This window comes from Oncorhynchus mykiss, unplaced genomic scaffold (assembly GCF_013265735.2).
Source record: "Oncorhynchus mykiss isolate Arlee unplaced genomic scaffold, USDA_OmykA_1.1 un_scaffold_474, whole genome shotgun sequence".
In the NCBI taxonomy this organism is placed as follows: domain Eukaryota; kingdom Metazoa; phylum Chordata; class Actinopteri; order Salmoniformes; family Salmonidae; genus Oncorhynchus; species Oncorhynchus mykiss.
In genome coordinates, this window is record NW_023493921.1 from 4049 (window position 1) to 22500 (window position 18452).

Consider the following 18452-nt stretch of genomic DNA (forward strand, 5'->3'; position numbering starts at 1 on the left):
CTACGGCCCTCTCTCTGTCAGGGCCGTCCTTGGGTGCTTTTTACACACTTTAAGAAATCACGATGGATGCAGATTGCTATTAATCCTCCGTGCAACTGGTGATTGAAAACGTGCATCTGGTAACCCAAAATTTCAAATATGGTTCAAAATGAATTTAAAGGCACCCCTCTCATTGTTGCCCGCTATGGGAGCACCCCACTAAGGCCCTGTCTCGGTCGGGCCCGTCCTGAGTGCTTTATAGACACTTTAAGAAATCGCGATGGATGCAGATTGCTATTAATCCTCCGTGCAACTGGTGATTGAAAATGTGCAACTGGTGATTGAAAACGTGCACCTGGTCACCCAAAACACGGTTCTCTATGCGGTTAGCGGTGTTCCATCTATTCATGTCCGCTTATGGCGCACCCTACTACGGACCTTTAGCAATGGGGGCCGGCCCGAATTATTTATGGAAGGTCTGATGATGATTTTTTTTTTTTTCACCATCTCTTTCTCTCTCTGCCGGGGCCGGCCAAGAGTGCTTTATGGACGGTTTAAAACATGACTATGGATGCAAATGCTCATTTTCCTCCGTGCACCTGGTGATTGAAAACGTGCATCTGGTAACCCAAAAATTATAAAAGGGTTTTAAATACTTTTACCCGTCATTCTATTGATATAGCCCGCTAGGGGAGTGCCCCACTACGGCCCTCTCTCTGTCAGGGCCGTCCTTGGGTGCTTTTTACACACTTTAAGAAATCACGATGGATGCAGATTGCTATTAATCCTCCGTGCAACTGGTGATTGAAAACGTGCATCTGGTAACCCAAAATTTCAAATATGGTTCAAAATGAATTTAAAGGCACCCCTCTCATTGTTGCCCGCTATGGGAGCACCCCACTAAGGCCCTGTCTCGGTCGGGCCCGTCCTGAGTGCTTTATAGACACTTTAAGAAATCGCGATGGATGCAGATTGCTATTAATCCTCCGTGCAACTGGTGATTGAAAATGTGCAACTGGTGATTGAAAACGTGCACCTGGTCACCCAAAACACGGTTCTCTATGCGGTTAGCGGTGTTCCATCTATTCATGTCCGCTTATGGCGCACCCTACTACGGACCTTTAGCAATGGGGGCCGGCCCGAATTATTTATGGAAGGTCTGATGATGATTTTTTTTTTTTTTCACCATCTCTTTCTCTCTCTGCCGGGGCCGGCCAAGAGTGCTTTATGGACGGTTTAAAACATGACTATGGATGCAAATGCTCATTTTCCTCCGTGCACCTGGTGATTGAAAACGTGCATCTGGTAACCCAAAAATTATAAAAGGGTTTTAAATACTTTTACCCGTCATTCTATTGATATAGCCCGCTAGGGGAGTGCCCCACTACGGCCCTCTCTCTGTCAGGGCCGTCCTTGGGTGCTTTTTACACACTTTAAGAAATCACGATGGATGCAGATTGCTATTAATCCTCCGTGCAACTGGTGATTGAAAACGTGCATCTGGTAACCCAAAATTTCAAATATGGTTCAAAATGAATTTAAAGGCACCCCTCTCATTGTTGCCCGCTATGGGAGCACCCCACTAAGGCCCTGTCTCGGTCGGGCCCGTCCTGAGTGCTTTATAGACACTTTAAGAAATCGCGATGGATGCAGATTGCTATTAATCCTCCGTGCAACTGGTGATTGAAAATGTGCAACTGGTGATTGAAAACGTGCACCTGGTCACCCAAAACACGGTTCTCTATGCGGTTAGCGGTGTTCCATCTATTCATGTCCGCTTATGGCGCACCCTACTACGGACCTTTAGCAATGGGGGCCGGCCCGAATTATTTATGGAAGGTCTGATGATGATTTTTTTTTTTTTTCACCATCTCTTTCTCTCTCTGCCGGGGCCGGCCAAGAGTGCTTTATGGACGGTTTAAAACATGACTATGGATGCAAATGCTCATTTTCCTCCGTGCACCTGGTGATTGAAAACGTGCATCTGGTAACCCAAAAATTATAAAAGGGTTTTAAATACTTTTACCCGTCATTCTATTGATATAGCCCGCTAGGGGAGTGCCCCACTACGGCCCTCTCTCTGTCAGGGCCGTCCTTGGGTGCTTTTTACACACTTTAAGAAATCACGATGGATGCAGATTGCTATTAATCCTCCGTGCAACTGGTGATTGAAAACGTGCATCTGGTAACCCAAAATTTCAAATATGGTTCAAAATGAATTTAAAGGCACCCCTCTCATTGTTGCCCGCTATGGGAGCACCCCACTAAGGCCCTGTCTCGGTCGGGCCCGTCCTGAGTGCTTTATAGACACTTTAAGAAATCGCGATGGATGCAGATTGCTATTAATCCTCCGTGCAACTGGTGATTGAAAATGTGCAACTGGTGATTGAAAACGTGCACCTGGTCACCCAAAACACGGTTCTCTATGCGGTTAGCGGTGTTCCATCTATTCATGTCCGCTTATGGCGCACCCTACTACGGACCTTTAGCAATGGGGGCCGGCCCGAATTATTTATGGAAGGTCTGATGATGATTTTTTTTTTTTTTCACCATCTCTTTCTCTCTCTGCCGGGGCCGGCCAAGAGTGCTTTATGGACGGTTTAAAACATGACTATGGATGCAAATGCTCATTTTCCTCCGTGCACCTGGTGATTGAAAACGTGCATCTGGTAACCCAAAAATTATAAAAGGGTTTTAAATACTTTTACCCGTCATTCTATTGATATAGCCCGCTAGGGGAGTGCCCCACTACGGCCCTCTCTCTGTCAGGGCCGTCCTTGGGTGCTTTTTACACACTTTAAGAAATCACGATGGATGCAGATTGCTATTAATCCTCCGTGCAACTGGTGATTGAAAACGTGCATCTGGTAACCCAAAATTTCAAATATGGTTCAAAATGAATTTAAAGGCACCCCTCTCATTGTTGCCCGCTATGGGAGCACCCCACTAAGGCCCTGTCTCGGTCGGGCCCGTCCTGAGTGCTTTATAGACACTTTAAGAAATCGCGATGGATGCAGATTGCTATTAATCCTCCGTGCAACTGGTGATTGAAAATGTGCAACTGGTGATTGAAAACGTGCACCTGGTCACCCAAAACACGGTTCTCTATGCGGTTAGCGGTGTTCCATCTATTCATGTCCGCTTATGGCGCACCCTACTACGGACCTTTAGCAATGGGGGCCGGCCCGAATTATTTATGGAAGGTCTGATGATGATTTTTTTTTTTTTTCACCATCTCTTTCTCTCTCTGCCGGGGCCGGCCAAGAGTGCTTTATGGACGGTTTAAAACATGACTATGGATGCAAATGCTCATTTTCCTCCGTGCACCTGGTGATTGAAAACGTGCATCTGGTAACCCAAAAATTATAAAAGGGTTTTAAATACTTTTACCCGTCATTCTATTGATATAGCCCGCTAGGGGAGTGCCCCACTACGGCCCTCTCTCTGTCAGGGCCGTCCTTGGGTGCTTTTTACACACTTTAAGAAATCACGATGGATGCAGATTGCTATTAATCCTCCGTGCAACTGGTGATTGAAAACGTGCATCTGGTAACCCAAAATTTCAAATATGGTTCAAAATGAATTTAAAGGCACCCCTCTCATTGTTGCCCGCTATGGGAGCACCCCACTAAGGCCCTGTCTCGGTCGGGCCCGTCCTGAGTGCTTTATAGACACTTTAAGAAATCGCGATGGATGCAGATTGCTATTAATCCTCCGTGCAACTGGTGATTGAAAATGTGCAACTGGTGATTGAAAACGTGCACCTGGTCACCCAAAACACGGTTCTCTATGCGGTTAGCGGTGTTCCATCTATTCATGTCCGCTTATGGCGCACCCTACTACGGACCTTTAGCAATGGGGGCCGGCCCGAATTATTTATGGAAGGTCTGATGATGATTTTTTTTTTTTTTCACCATCTCTTTCTCTCTCTGCCGGGGCCGGCCAAGAGTGCTTTATGGACGGTTTAAAACATGACTATGGATGCAAATGCTCATTTTCCTCCGTGCACCTGGTGATTGAAAACGTGCATCTGGTAACCCAAAAATTATAAAAGGGTTTTAAATACTTTTACCCGTCATTCTATTGATATAGCCCGCTAGGGGAGTGCCCCACTACGGCCCTCTCTCTGTCAGGGCCGTCCTTGGGTGCTTTTTACACACTTTAAGAAATCACGATGGATGCAGATTGCTATTAATCCTCCGTGCAACTGGTGATTGAAAACGTGCATCTGGTAACCCAAAATTTCAAATATGGTTCAAAATGAATTTAAAGGCACCCCTCTCATTGTTGCCCGCTATGGGAGCACCCCACTAAGGCCCTGTCTCGGTCGGGCCCGTCCTGAGTGCTTTATAGACACTTTAAGAAATCGCGATGGATGCAGATTGCTATTAATCCTCCGTGCAACTGGTGATTGAAAATGTGCAACTGGTGATTGAAAACGTGCACCTGGTCACCCAAAACACGGTTCTCTATGCGGTTAGCGGTGTTCCATCTATTCATGTCCGCTTATGGCGCACCCTACTACGGACCTTTAGCAATGGGGGCCGGCCCGAATTATTTATGGAAGGTCTGATGATGATTTTTTTTTTTTTTCACCATCTCTTTCTCTCTCTGCCGGGGCCGGCCAAGAGTGCTTTATGGACGGTTTAAAACATGACTATGGATGCAAATGCTCATTTTCCTCCGTGCACCTGGTGATTGAAAACGTGCATCTGGTAACCCAAAAATTATAAAAGGGTTTTAAATACTTTTACCCGTCATTCTATTGATATAGCCCGCTAGGGGAGTGCCCCACTACGGCCCTCTCTCTGTCAGGGCCGTCCTTGGGTGCTTTTTACACACTTTAAGAAATCACGATGGATGCAGATTGCTATTAATCCTCCGTGCAACTGGTGATTGAAAACGTGCATCTGGTAACCCAAAATTTCAAATATGGTTCAAAATGAATTTAAAGGCACCCCTCTCATTGTTGCCCGCTATGGGAGCACCCCACTAAGGCCCTGTCTCGGTCGGGCCCGTCCTGAGTGCTTTATAGACACTTTAAGAAATCGCGATGGATGCAGATTGCTATTAATCCTCCGTGCAACTGGTGATTGAAAATGTGCAACTGGTGATTGAAAACGTGCACCTGGTCACCCAAAACACGGTTCTCTATGCGGTTAGCGGTGTTCCATCTATTCATGTCCGCTTATGGCGCACCCTACTACGGACCTTTAGCAATGGGGGCCGGCCCGAATTATTTATGGAAGGTCTGATGATGATTTTTTTTTTTTTTCACCATCTCTTTCTCTCTCTGCCGGGGCCGGCCAAGAGTGCTTTATGGACGGTTTAAAACATGACTATGGATGCAAATGCTCATTTTCCTCCGTGCACCTGGTGATTGAAAACGTGCATCTGGTAACCCAAAAATTATAAAAGGGTTTTAAATACTTTTACCCGTCATTCTATTGATATAGCCCGCTAGGGGAGTGCCCCACTACGGCCCTCTCTCTGTCAGGGCCGTCCTTGGGTGCTTTTTACACACTTTAAGAAATCACGATGGATGCAGATTGCTATTAATCCTCCGTGCAACTGGTGATTGAAAACGTGCATCTGGTAACCCAAAATTTCAAATATGGTTCAAAATGAATTTAAAGGCACCCCTCTCATTGTTGCCCGCTATGGGAGCACCCCACTAAGGCCCTGTCTCGGTCGGGCCCGTCCTGAGTGCTTTATAGACACTTTAAGAAATCGCGATGGATGCAGATTGCTATTAATCCTCCGTGCAACTGGTGATTGAAAATGTGCAACTGGTGATTGAAAACGTGCACCTGGTCACCCAAAACACGGTTCTCTATGCGGTTAGCGGTGTTCCATCTATTCATGTCCGCTTATGGCGCACCCTACTACGGACCTTTAGCAATGGGGGCCGGCCCGAATTATTTATGGAAGGTCTGATGATGATTTTTTTTTTTTTTCACCATCTCTTTCTCTCTCTGCCGGGGCCGGCCAAGAGTGCTTTATGGACGGTTTAAAACATGACTATGGATGCAAATGCTCATTTTCCTCCGTGCACCTGGTGATTGAAAACGTGCATCTGGTAACCCAAAAATTATAAAAGGGTTTTAAATACTTTTACCCGTCATTCTATTGATATAGCCCGCTAGGGGAGTGCCCCACTACGGCCCTCTCTCTGTCAGGGCCGTCCTTGGGTGCTTTTTACACACTTTAAGAAATCACGATGGATGCAGATTGCTATTAATCCTCCGTGCAACTGGTGATTGAAAACGTGCATCTGGTAACCCAAAATTTCAAATATGGTTCAAAATGAATTTAAAGGCACCCCTCTCATTGTTGCCCGCTATGGGAGCACCCCACTAAGGCCCTGTCTCGGTCGGGCCCGTCCTGAGTGCTTTATAGACACTTTAAGAAATCGCGATGGATGCAGATTGCTATTAATCCTCCGTGCAACTGGTGATTGAAAATGTGCAACTGGTGATTGAAAACGTGCACCTGGTCACCCAAAACACGGTTCTCTATGCGGTTAGCGGTGTTCCATCTATTCATGTCCGCTTATGGCGCACCCTACTACGGACCTTTAGCAATGGGGGCCGGCCCGAATTATTTATGGAAGGTCTGATGATGATTTTTTTTTTTTTTCACCATCTCTTTCTCTCTCTGCCGGGGCCGGCCAAGAGTGCTTTATGGACGGTTTAAAACATGACTATGGATGCAAATGCTCATTTTCCTCCGTGCACCTGGTGATTGAAAACGTGCATCTGGTAACCCAAAAATTATAAAAGGGTTTTAAATACTTTTACCCGTCATTCTATTGATATAGCCCGCTAGGGGAGTGCCCCACTACGGCCCTCTCTCTGTCAGGGCCGTCCTTGGGTGCTTTTTACACACTTTAAGAAATCACGATGGATGCAGATTGCTATTAATCCTCCGTGCAACTGGTGATTGAAAACGTGCATCTGGTAACCCAAAATTTCAAATATGGTTCAAAATGAATTTAAAGGCACCCCTCTCATTGTTGCCCGCTATGGGAGCACCCCACTAAGGCCCTGTCTCGGTCGGGCCCGTCCTGAGTGCTTTATAGACACTTTAAGAAATCGCGATGGATGCAGATTGCTATTAATCCTCCGTGCAACTGGTGATTGAAAATGTGCAACTGGTGATTGAAAACGTGCACCTGGTCACCCAAAACACGGTTCTCTATGCGGTTAGCGGTGTTCCATCTATTCATGTCCGCTTATGGCGCACCCTACTACGGACCTTTAGCAATGGGGGCCGGCCCGAATTATTTATGGAAGGTCTGATGATGATTTTTTTTTTTTTTCACCATCTCTTTCTCTCTCTGCCGGGGCCGGCCAAGAGTGCTTTATGGACGGTTTAAAACATGACTATGGATGCAAATGCTCATTTTCCTCCGTGCACCTGGTGATTGAAAACGTGCATCTGGTAACCCAAAAATTATAAAAGGGTTTTAAATACTTTTACCCGTCATTCTATTGATATAGCCCGCTAGGGGAGTGCCCCACTACGGCCCTCTCTCTGTCAGGGCCGTCCTTGGGTGCTTTTTACACACTTTAAGAAATCACGATGGATGCAGATTGCTATTAATCCTCCGTGCAACTGGTGATTGAAAACGTGCATCTGGTAACCCAAAATTTCAAATATGGTTCAAAATGAATTTAAAGGCACCCCTCTCATTGTTGCCCGCTATGGGAGCACCCCACTAAGGCCCTGTCTCGGTCGGGCCCGTCCTGAGTGCTTTATAGACACTTTAAGAAATCGCGATGGATGCAGATTGCTATTAATCCTCCGTGCAACTGGTGATTGAAAATGTGCAACTGGTGATTGAAAACGTGCACCTGGTCACCCAAAACACGGTTCTCTATGCGGTTAGCGGTGTTCCATCTATTCATGTCCGCTTATGGCGCACCCTACTACGGACCTTTAGCAATGGGGGCCGGCCCGAATTATTTATGGAAGGTCTGATGATGATTTTTTTTTTTTTTCACCATCTCTTTCTCTCTCTGCCGGGGCCGGCCAAGAGTGCTTTATGGACGGTTTAAAACATGACTATGGATGCAAATGCTCATTTTCCTCCGTGCACCTGGTGATTGAAAACGTGCATCTGGTAACCCAAAAATTATAAAAGGGTTTTAAATACTTTTACCCGTCATTCTATTGATATAGCCCGCTAGGGGAGTGCCCCACTACGGCCCTCTCTCTGTCAGGGCCGTCCTTGGGTGCTTTTTACACACTTTAAGAAATCACGATGGATGCAGATTGCTATTAATCCTCCGTGCAACTGGTGATTGAAAACGTGCATCTGGTAACCCAAAATTTCAAATATGGTTCAAAATGAATTTAAAGGCACCCCTCTCATTGTTGCCCGCTATGGGAGCACCCCACTAAGGCCCTGTCTCGGTCGGGCCCGTCCTGAGTGCTTTATAGACACTTTAAGAAATCGCGATGGATGCAGATTGCTATTAATCCTCCGTGCAACTGGTGATTGAAAATGTGCAACTGGTGATTGAAAACGTGCACCTGGTCACCCAAAACACGGTTCTCTATGCGGTTAGCGGTGTTCCATCTATTCATGTCCGCTTATGGCGCACCCTACTACGGACCTTTAGCAATGGGGGCCGGCCCGAATTATTTATGGAAGGTCTGATGATGATTTTTTTTTTTTTTCACCATCTCTTTCTCTCTCTGCCGGGGCCGGCCAAGAGTGCTTTATGGACGGTTTAAAACATGACTATGGATGCAAATGCTCATTTTCCTCCGTGCACCTGGTGATTGAAAACGTGCATCTGGTAACCCAAAAATTATAAAAGGGTTTTAAATACTTTTACCCGTCATTCTATTGATATAGCCCGCTAGGGGAGTGCCCCACTACGGCCCTCTCTCTGTCAGGGCCGTCCTTGGGTGCTTTTTACACACTTTAAGAAATCACGATGGATGCAGATTGCTATTAATCCTCCGTGCAACTGGTGATTGAAAACGTGCATCTGGTAACCCAAAATTTCAAATATGGTTCAAAATGAATTTAAAGGCACCCCTCTCATTGTTGCCCGCTATGGGAGCACCCCACTAAGGCCCTGTCTCGGTCGGGCCCGTCCTGAGTGCTTTATAGACACTTTAAGAAATCGCGATGGATGCAGATTGCTATTAATCCTCCGTGCAACTGGTGATTGAAAATGTGCAACTGGTGATTGAAAACGTGCACCTGGTCACCCAAAACACGGTTCTCTATGCGGTTAGCGGTGTTCCATCTATTCATGTCCGCTTATGGCGCACCCTACTACGGACCTTTAGCAATGGGGGCCGGCCCGAATTATTTATGGAAGGTCTGATGATGATTTTTTTTTTTTTTCACCATCTCTTTCTCTCTCTGCCGGGGCCGGCCAAGAGTGCTTTATGGACGGTTTAAAACATGACTATGGATGCAAATGCTCATTTTCCTCCGTGCACCTGGTGATTGAAAACGTGCATCTGGTAACCCAAAAATTATAAAAGGGTTTTAAATACTTTTACCCGTCATTCTATTGATATAGCCCGCTAGGGGAGTGCCCCACTACGGCCCTCTCTCTGTCAGGGCCGTCCTTGGGTGCTTTTTACACACTTTAAGAAATCACGATGGATGCAGATTGCTATTAATCCTCCGTGCAACTGGTGATTGAAAACGTGCATCTGGTAACCCAAAATTTCAAATATGGTTCAAAATGAATTTAAAGGCACCCCTCTCATTGTTGCCCGCTATGGGAGCACCCCACTAAGGCCCTGTCTCGGTCGGGCCCGTCCTGAGTGCTTTATAGACACTTTAAGAAATCGCGATGGATGCAGATTGCTATTAATCCTCCGTGCAACTGGTGATTGAAAATGTGCAACTGGTGATTGAAAACGTGCACCTGGTCACCCAAAACACGGTTCTCTATGCGGTTAGCGGTGTTCCATCTATTCATGTCCGCTTATGGCGCACCCTACTACGGACCTTTAGCAATGGGGGCCGGCCCGAATTATTTATGGAAGGTCTGATGATGATTTTTTTTTTTTTTCACCATCTCTTTCTCTCTCTGCCGGGGCCGGCCAAGAGTGCTTTATGGACGGTTTAAAACATGACTATGGATGCAAATGCTCATTTTCCTCCGTGCACCTGGTGATTGAAAACGTGCATCTGGTAACCCAAAAATTATAAAAGGGTTTTAAATACTTTTACCCGTCATTCTATTGATATAGCCCGCTAGGGGAGTGCCCCACTACGGCCCTCTCTCTGTCAGGGCCGTCCTTGGGTGCTTTTTACACACTTTAAGAAATCACGATGGATGCAGATTGCTATTAATCCTCCGTGCAACTGGTGATTGAAAACGTGCATCTGGTAACCCAAAATTTCAAATATGGTTCAAAATGAATTTAAAGGCACCCCTCTCATTGTTGCCCGCTATGGGAGCACCCCACTAAGGCCCTGTCTCGGTCGGGCCCGTCCTGAGTGCTTTATAGACACTTTAAGAAATCGCGATGGATGCAGATTGCTATTAATCCTCCGTGCAACTGGTGATTGAAAATGTGCAACTGGTGATTGAAAACGTGCACCTGGTCACCCAAAACACGGTTCTCTATGCGGTTAGCGGTGTTCCATCTATTCATGTCCGCTTATGGCGCACCCTACTACGGACCTTTAGCAATGGGGGCCGGCCCGAATTATTTATGGAAGGTCTGATGATGATTTTTTTTTTTTTTCACCATCTCTTTCTCTCTCTGCCGGGGCCGGCCAAGAGTGCTTTATGGACGGTTTAAAACATGACTATGGATGCAAATGCTCATTTTCCTCCGTGCACCTGGTGATTGAAAACGTGCATCTGGTAACCCAAAAATTATAAAAGGGTTTTAAATACTTTTACCCGTCATTCTATTGATATAGCCCGCTAGGGGAGTGCCCCACTACGGCCCTCTCTCTGTCAGGGCCGTCCTTGGGTGCTTTTTACACACTTTAAGAAATCACGATGGATGCAGATTGCTATTAATCCTCCGTGCAACTGGTGATTGAAAACGTGCATCTGGTAACCCAAAATTTCAAATATGGTTCAAAATGAATTTAAAGGCACCCCTCTCATTGTTGCCCGCTATGGGAGCACCCCACTAAGGCCCTGTCTCGGTCGGGCCCGTCCTGAGTGCTTTATAGACACTTTAAGAAATCGCGATGGATGCAGATTGCTATTAATCCTCCGTGCAACTGGTGATTGAAAATGTGCAACTGGTGATTGAAAACGTGCACCTGGTCACCCAAAACACGGTTCTCTATGCGGTTAGCGGTGTTCCATCTATTCATGTCCGCTTATGGCGCACCCTACTACGGACCTTTAGCAATGGGGGCCGGCCCGAATTATTTATGGAAGGTCTGATGATGATTTTTTTTTTTTTTCACCATCTCTTTCTCTCTCTGCCGGGGCCGGCCAAGAGTGCTTTATGGACGGTTTAAAACATGACTATGGATGCAAATGCTCATTTTCCTCCGTGCACCTGGTGATTGAAAACGTGCATCTGGTAACCCAAAAATTATAAAAGGGTTTTAAATACTTTTACCCGTCATTCTATTGATATAGCCCGCTAGGGGAGTGCCCCACTACGGCCCTCTCTCTGTCAGGGCCGTCCTTGGGTGCTTTTTACACACTTTAAGAAATCACGATGGATGCAGATTGCTATTAATCCTCCGTGCAACTGGTGATTGAAAACGTGCATCTGGTAACCCAAAATTTCAAATATGGTTCAAAATGAATTTAAAGGCACCCCTCTCATTGTTGCCCGCTATGGGAGCACCCCACTAAGGCCCTGTCTCGGTCGGGCCCGTCCTGAGTGCTTTATAGACACTTTAAGAAATCGCGATGGATGCAGATTGCTATTAATCCTCCGTGCAACTGGTGATTGAAAATGTGCAACTGGTGATTGAAAACGTGCACCTGGTCACCCAAAACACGGTTCTCTATGCGGTTAGCGGTGTTCCATCTATTCATGTCCGCTTATGGCGCACCCTACTACGGACCTTTAGCAATGGGGGCCGGCCCGAATTATTTATGGAAGGTCTGATGATGATTTTTTTTTTTTTTCACCATCTCTTTCTCTCTCTGCCGGGGCCGGCCAAGAGTGCTTTATGGACGGTTTAAAACATGACTATGGATGCAAATGCTCATTTTCCTCCGTGCACCTGGTGATTGAAAACGTGCATCTGGTAACCCAAAAATTATAAAAGGGTTTTAAATACTTTTACCCGTCATTCTATTGATATAGCCCGCTAGGGGAGTGCCCCACTACGGCCCTCTCTCTGTCAGGGCCGTCCTTGGGTGCTTTTTACACACTTTAAGAAATCACGATGGATGCAGATTGCTATTAATCCTCCGTGCAACTGGTGATTGAAAACGTGCATCTGGTAACCCAAAATTTCAAATATGGTTCAAAATGAATTTAAAGGCACCCCTCTCATTGTTGCCCGCTATGGGAGCACCCCACTAAGGCCCTGTCTCGGTCGGGCCCGTCCTGAGTGCTTTATAGACACTTTAAGAAATCGCGATGGATGCAGATTGCTATTAATCCTCCGTGCAACTGGTGATTGAAAATGTGCAACTGGTGATTGAAAACGTGCACCTGGTCACCCAAAACACGGTTCTCTATGCGGTTAGCGGTGTTCCATCTATTCATGTCCGCTTATGGCGCACCCTACTACGGACCTTTAGCAATGGGGGCCGGCCCGAATTATTTATGGAAGGTCTGATGATGATTTTTTTTTTTTTTCACCATCTCTTTCTCTCTCTGCCGGGGCCGGCCAAGAGTGCTTTATGGACGGTTTAAAACATGACTATGGATGCAAATGCTCATTTTCCTCCGTGCACCTGGTGATTGAAAACGTGCATCTGGTAACCCAAAAATTATAAAAGGGTTTTAAATACTTTTACCCGTCATTCTATTGATATAGCCCGCTAGGGGAGTGCCCCACTACGGCCCTCTCTCTGTCAGGGCCGTCCTTGGGTGCTTTTTACACACTTTAAGAAATCACGATGGATGCAGATTGCTATTAATCCTCCGTGCAACTGGTGATTGAAAACGTGCATCTGGTAACCCAAAATTTCAAATATGGTTCAAAATGAATTTAAAGGCACCCCTCTCATTGTTGCCCGCTATGGGAGCACCCCACTAAGGCCCTGTCTCGGTCGGGCCCGTCCTGAGTGCTTTATAGACACTTTAAGAAATCGCGATGGATGCAGATTGCTATTAATCCTCCGTGCAACTGGTGATTGAAAATGTGCAACTGGTGATTGAAAACGTGCACCTGGTCACCCAAAACACGGTTCTCTATGCGGTTAGCGGTGTTCCATCTATTCATGTCCGCTTATGGCGCACCCTACTACGGACCTTTAGCAATGGGGGCCGGCCCGAATTATTTATGGAAGGTCTGATGATGATTTTTTTTTTTTTTCACCATCTCTTTCTCTCTCTGCCGGGGCCGGCCAAGAGTGCTTTATGGACGGTTTAAAACATGACTATGGATGCAAATGCTCATTTTCCTCCGTGCACCTGGTGATTGAAAACGTGCATCTGGTAACCCAAAAATTATAAAAGGGTTTTAAATACTTTTACCCGTCATTCTATTGATATAGCCCGCTAGGGGAGTGCCCCACTACGGCCCTCTCTCTGTCAGGGCCGTCCTTGGGTGCTTTTTACACACTTTAAGAAATCACGATGGATGCAGATTGCTATTAATCCTCCGTGCAACTGGTGATTGAAAACGTGCATCTGGTAACCCAAAATTTCAAATATGGTTCAAAATGAATTTAAAGGCACCCCTCTCATTGTTGCCCGCTATGGGAGCACCCCACTAAGGCCCTGTCTCGGTCGGGCCCGTCCTGAGTGCTTTATAGACACTTTAAGAAATCGCGATGGATGCAGATTGCTATTAATCCTCCGTGCAACTGGTGATTGAAAATGTGCAACTGGTGATTGAAAACGTGCACCTGGTCACCCAAAACACGGTTCTCTATGCGGTTAGCGGTGTTCCATCTATTCATGTCCGCTTATGGCGCACCCTACTACGGACCTTTAGCAATGGGGGCCGGCCCGAATTATTTATGGAAGGTCTGATGATGATTTTTTTTTTTTTTCACCATCTCTTTCTCTCTCTGCCGGGGCCGGCCAAGAGTGCTTTATGGACGGTTTAAAACATGACTATGGATGCAAATGCTCATTTTCCTCCGTGCACCTGGTGATTGAAAACGTGCATCTGGTAACCCAAAAATTATAAAAGGGTTTTAAATACTTTTACCCGTCATTCTATTGATATAGCCCGCTAGGGGAGTGCCCCACTACGGCCCTCTCTCTGTCAGGGCCGTCCTTGGGTGCTTTTTACACACTTTAAGAAATCACGATGGATGCAGATTGCTATTAATCCTCCGTGCAACTGGTGATTGAAAACGTGCATCTGGTAACCCAAAATTTCAAATATGGTTCAAAATGAATTTAAAGGCACCCCTCTCATTGTTGCCCGCTATGGGAGCACCCCACTAAGGCCCTGTCTCGGTCGGGCCCGTCCTGAGTGCTTTATAGACACTTTAAGAAATCGCGATGGATGCAGATTGCTATTAATCCTCCGTGCAACTGGTGATTGAAAATGTGCAACTGGTGATTGAAAACGTGCACCTGGTCACCCAAAACACGGTTCTCTATGCGGTTAGCGGTGTTCCATCTATTCATGTCCGCTTATGGCGCACCCTACTACGGACCTTTAGCAATGGGGGCCGGCCCGAATTATTTATGGAAGGTCTGATGATGATTTTTTTTTTTTTTCACCATCTCTTTCTCTCTCTGCCGGGGCCGGCCAAGAGTGCTTTATGGACGGTTTAAAACATGACTATGGATGCAAATGCTCATTTTCCTCCGTGCACCTGGTGATTGAAAACGTGCATCTGGTAACCCAAAAATTATAAAAGGGTTTTAAATACTTTTACCCGTCATTCTATTGATATAGCCCGCTAGGGGAGTGCCCCACTACGGCCCTCTCTCTGTCAGGGCCGTCCTTGGGTGCTTTTTACACACTTTAAGAAATCACGATGGATGCAGATTGCTATTAATCCTCCGTGCAACTGGTGATTGAAAACGTGCATCTGGTAACCCAAAATTTCAAATATGGTTCAAAATGAATTTAAAGGCACCCCTCTCATTGTTGCCCGCTATGGGAGCACCCCACTAAGGCCCTGTCTCGGTCGGGCCCGTCCTGAGTGCTTTATAGACACTTTAAGAAATCGCGATGGATGCAGATTGCTATTAATCCTCCGTGCAACTGGTGATTGAAAATGTGCAACTGGTGATTGAAAACGTGCACCTGGTCACCCAAAACACGGTTCTCTATGCGGTTAGCGGTGTTCCATCTATTCATGTCCGCTTATGGCGCACCCTACTACGGACCTTTAGCAATGGGGGCCGGCCCGAATTATTTATGGAAGGTCTGATGATGATTTTTTTTTTTTTTCACCATCTCTTTCTCTCTCTGCCGGGGCCGGCCAAGAGTGCTTTATGGACGGTTTAAAACATGACTATGGATGCAAATGCTCATTTTCCTCCGTGCACCTGGTGATTGAAAACGTGCATCTGGTAACCCAAAAATTATAAAAGGGTTTTAAATACTTTTACCCGTCATTCTATTGATATAGCCCGCTAGGGGAGTGCCCCACTACGGCCCTCTCTCTGTCAGGGCCGTCCTTGGGTGCTTTTTACACACTTTAAGAAATCACGATGGATGCAGATTGCTATTAATCCTCCGTGCAACTGGTGATTGAAAACGTGCATCTGGTAACCCAAAATTTCAAATATGGTTCAAAATGAATTTAAAGGCACCCCTCTCATTGTTGCCCGCTATGGGAGCACCCCACTAAGGCCCTGTCTCGGTCGGGCCCGTCCTGAGTGCTTTATAGACACTTTAAGAAATCGCGATGGATGCAGATTGCTATTAATCCTCCGTGCAACTGGTGATTGAAAATGTGCAACTGGTGATTGAAAACGTGCACCTGGTCACCCAAAACACGGTTCTCTATGCGGTTAGCGGTGTTCCATCTATTCATGTCCGCTTATGGCGCACCCTACTACGGACCTTTAGCAATGGGGGCCGGCCCGAATTATTTATGGAAGGTCTGATGATGATTTTTTTTTTTTTTCACCATCTCTTTCTCTCTCTGCCGGGGCCGGCCAAGAGTGCTTTATGGACGGTTTAAAACATGACTATGGATGCAAATGCTCATTTTCCTCCGTGCACCTGGTGATTGAAAACGTGCATCTGGTAACCCAAAAATTATAAAAGGGTTTTAAATACTTTTACCCGTCATTCTATTGATATAGCCCGCTAGGGGAGTGCCCCACTACGGCCCTCTCTCTGTCAGGGCCGTCCTTGGGTGCTTTTTACACACTTTAAGAAATCACGATGGATGCAGATTGCTATTAATCCTCCGTGCAACTGGTGATTGAAAACGTGCATCTGGTAACCCAAAATTTCAAATATGGTTCAAAATGAATTTAAAGGCACCCCTCTCATTGTTGCCCGCTATGGGAGCACCCCACTAAGGCCCTGTCTCGGTCGGGCCCGTCCTGAGTGCTTTATAGACACTTTAAGAAATCGCGATGGATGCAGATTGCTATTAATCCTCCGTGCAACTGGTGATTGAAAATGTGCAACTGGTGATTGAAAACGTGCACCTGGTCACCCAAAACACGGTTCTCTATGCGGTTAGCGGTGTTCCATCTATTCATGTCCGCTTATGGCGCACCCTACTACGGACCTTTAGCAATGGGGGCCGGCCCGAATTATTTATGGAAGGTCTGATGATGATTTTTTTTTTTTTCACCATCTCTTTCTCTCTCTGCCGGGGCCGGCCAAGAGTGCTTTATGGACGGTTTAAAACATGACTATGGATGCAAATGCTCATTTTCCTCCGTGCACCTGGTGATTGAAAACGTGCATCTGGTAACCCAAAAATTATAAAAGGGTTTTAAATACTTTTACCCGTCATTCTATTGATATAGCCCGCTAGGGGAGTGCCCCACTACGGCCCTCTCTCTGTCAGGGCCGTCCTTGGGTGCTTTTTACACACTTTAAGAAATCACGATGGATGCAGATTGCTATTAATCCTCCGTGCAACTGGTGATTGAAAACGTGCATCTGGTAACCCAAAAATTATAAAACGGTTTTAAATACTTTTACCGGTCATTCTATTGATATAGCCCGCTATGGGAGCACCCCACTAAGGCCCTGTCTCGGTCGGGGCCGTCCTTCAGTGCTTTATATACAGTTTCATATATTACGATGGATGCAGATTGTGATTGTTTTCCAAAAGACCCGTGTGCATCTGGTAACCCAAAAATTATAAAACTGTTTTAAATCATTTTACCGGTCATTCTATTGATATAGCCCGCTAGGGGAGTACCCTACTACGGCCCTCTCTCGGTCAGGCCCGTCCTTAGGTGCTTTATATACAGTTTAAGATATTACGATGGATGCAGATTGTGATTGTTTTCCAAAAGACCCGTGTGCATCTGGTAACCCAAAAATTAAAATATGGTTCAAAACCCGGGTAACACCACTCTATTTACGGACATGACAGTAGAGCTTACCCCCTGGAGCTATTGACCTCCAGGCTTGTAGGCCCTTACTCACCACCCGGGTATCACCCCTCTATTTCGGGGATGATACCAGCAGGGGACCCCCCCCACCTCCACAACCTCGCATACCAGGTGAACCAGGGCACCCACACTTAAGCACCCCTCCTCGGACATTAAAGCAGATAACCGCGCTGTTATGAACCGCGTGCACCTGGTCACCCAAATGGAACTTGTGCACCTGGTCACCCAAAAGGACCGGCGTGCACCTGGTCACCCAAAGGCCGGCGTGCACCTGGTCACCCAAAAGGACCATGTGCACCTGGTCACCCAAAGGCCGGCGTGCACCTGGTCACCCAAAAGGACCGTGTGCACCTGGTCACCCAAAGGCCGGCGTGCACCTGGTCACCCAAAGGACCATGTGCACCTGGTCACCCAAAAGGACCATGTGCACCTGGTCACCCAAAGGCCGGCGTGCACCTGGTCACCCAAAAGGACCATGTGCACCTGGTCACCCAAAGGCCGGCGTGCACCTGGTCACCCAAAGGACCATGTGCACCTGGTCACCCAAAAGGACCATGTGCACCTGGTCACCCAAAGGCCGGCGTGCACCTGGTCACCCAAAGGACCATGTGCACCTGGTCACCCAAAGGCCGGCGTGCACCTGGTCACCCAAAGGACCATGTGCACCTGGTCACCCAAAGGCCGGCGTGCACCTGGTCACCCAAAGGACCATGTGCACCTGGTCACCCAAAAGGACCATGTGCACCTGGTCACCCAAAGGCCGGCGTGCACCTGGTCACCCAAAGGACCATGTGCACCTGGTCACCCAAAGGCCGGCGTGCACCTGG